The following is a 2,763-nucleotide window of genomic DNA, read 5'->3' on the forward strand; positions in this document are numbered from 1 at the left end:
CCTGGCCTGCAGAGAAAGTCTATAGAGGCTACAAAGCAGTATTTGGGTCCAACATGTCACAGAACCCTTTAACTTGGAACCCTACTGATTTGCCAGGAAGAGCTTGATCATCCTTCCCTCCCTCCTGTGTTCCCTACATAGTAGCAAGTCTAGGATAGATTTTAGGCAGTGTGTTGGTTTGATTAAGAATGGCCTCCATATCTTATATCTTATATGGACACTATGCCCCTCCTTAGAAGTGGGAACAAAACACCCTTGGAAGGAGTTACAGAGACAAAGTTTGGAGCTGAGATGAAAGGATGGACCATGTAGAGACTGCCATATCCAGGGATCCACCCCATAATCAGCATCCAAACACTGACACCATTGCATACACTAGCAAGATTTTATCGAAAGGACCAAGATGTAGCTGTCTCTTGTGAGACTATGCCGGGGCCTAGCAAACACAGAAGTGGATGCTCACAGTCAGCTAATGGATGGATCACAGGGCTCCCAATGGAGGAGCTAGAGAAAGTACCCAAGGAGCTAAAGGGATCTGCAACCCTATAGATAGAACAACATTATGAACTAACCAGTACCCCGGAGCTCTTGACTCTAGCTGCATATGTATCAAAAGATGGCCTAGTCGGCCATCACTGGGAAGAGAGGCCCATTGGACTTACAAACTTTATATGCCCCAGTACAGGGGAACGCCAGGGCCAAAAAGGGGGAGTGGGTGGGTAGGAGAGTGGGGGTGGGTGGGTATGGGGGACTTTTGGTATAGCATTGGAAATGTAAATGAGCTAAATACCTAATAAAAAATTGAAAAGGAAAAAAAAAAAAAAAAGAATGGCCTCCATAGCAGAGATGAGGGCAGTGGTTGCACTCTGTTCGTGAGTAACCTGGAGACAAAGGTGACAGAGGAGCTCCTCTTTGAGCTGTTCCACCAGGCTGGGCCAGTAATAAAGGTGAAAATCCCAAAAGATAAAAATAGCATACTGAAACAGTTTGCATTCATGAATTTCAAACACAAAGTGTCTGTTCCCTACGCCATGAATCTTCTCAATGGAATCAAACTTTTCGGGAGGCCTATCACAATTCCGTTTAGATCAGGAAGTAGTCATGCCTCTCAGGATGCCAGTATGTTATATCCCCAGCATCATGTTAGAAGTTTAAGCCCTACCTCCACATCTCCTAACAGCTATGAAAGGACAGTGAGTGACGTGACTCCGACAGCACAGATGGTCCAGAGGTCCTTTTCTTCTCCAGAAGCTCATCAGCGGCAAGCAGTGGTAGATGAACAACGTTTTCAGACAGATGTCATAGGCTGGGAAATTTGGTTCTCTACATGCAGATCAGTTGGGATTTTCACCATCAGCTCAACCACATGGCCATACCTTTAACCAGTCTTCCAGCTCTCAGTGGTGCCAAGATGCACTGTCATCACAGCGTAAAAGACAGAATTCTCACCCCTACCTAGCAGATAGACACTATAGCCGTGAGCAGCGCTACTCTGACCATGGGTCTGATTATCATTACAGAGGAGGCCGGGAGGATTTCTACTATGACGACAGGAATCATGATGGCTGGAGCCATGACTACGATAACAGAAGGGACAGTAGTAGAGGTGGGAAGTGGCCCTCATCAAGCATTCCAAGGACACTGTTCTCAGGGCCATTTTAGGTCCTTTTAATTAAGTTGTTGCAGAAATATTTCTAAATCTGTACAGAGTAATCCCACAATTTTCCACTTGTCTTTGAAAAAAATTAAACCTAGTAACAATTTGACAGAGAACTGAGAACTGTGGCTCTTTGTGTGCTACTGTAATTAGCTAACCTCAGGGGTTCTGATAGAGGAAGGTTCATACAAAAGAATATGTCAACATTCTGGTCATTTCAGACAGAAAGATGAACTGTATAGATTGGTTGTATTTTAAAGCAAATATTTTAATTATCTCATAATTGGTGTAGCAAGAAATTTCTTGGTAATAAATCAATTTGGTGTATATAAAAGGAAACATCTAAGTTGGTAGTCTGAAATGTCTGTCTGCATTTTGTTAATAAATGAGAAAGACAGAACTTCTCTGTTTATTAATAGTTTATTTAAAACAGTGTATTGGCTTTATTTGGAGATAAATCATATTTTCTAACTCAGAATTTAAGAATAAATTCTGTGGTATGCTCTTGAATTTTATCACAATTGAACATACATTATAAATCTTTACTAGTTCGTTCTAAGCACTTTAAAATTCTTTCATTATATTTGATGTATGAGTAGTCATTCAGGAAGTTAAATATCTACAATGTATATTTTTACATAAAATGACAGTGTTGGTGAAAATTCTTTTTAGAATGATGTTAATACATAGAGAAAATGGCAAAGTGTTTCACTGCAAGAATTGTAATTTTGAAATTTTGTTTAACAAAACTTCCATGTTTCAAGATCCTGTTGCTCTTTCACTGCAAAATCGTTTCCAAGAATTCATTCCATGAAAAATGTGGATCCTCTTTATATCACAGCACTTATACTATTTTCTTTTTAATATATTAAATACACAAAAAGAGAGAGAGAGAAAGAAAAAAGAATGTTCCCCATAGGTTTATATATTTGTTTTTTTGGGTTTTTTTGTTTTGTTTTGTTTTTTGTTTTTCGAGACAGGGTTTCTCTGTATAGCCCTGAATGCTTAGTCACCAAGAAACAGCACTCTTTAAAAGGATTAGAAGGATTAGGAGGTGTGGCCTTGTTGGAGGAAGTATGTCATTAGGGGTGGGCTTTGAGGTTTCA

General features: G+C 39.9%; 1 pseudogene; it reads left to right on the top strand.

The window, feature by feature from the left end:
* On the top strand, window positions 862-2,544 carry LOC665443 (RNA binding motif protein 7 pseudogene; annotated as a pseudogene).

The sequence above is a fragment of the Mus musculus genome, chromosome 8, assembly GCF_000001635.26.
Source record: "Mus musculus strain C57BL/6J chromosome 8, GRCm38.p6 C57BL/6J".
Lineage (NCBI taxonomy): Eukaryota > Metazoa > Chordata > Mammalia > Rodentia > Muridae > Mus > Mus musculus.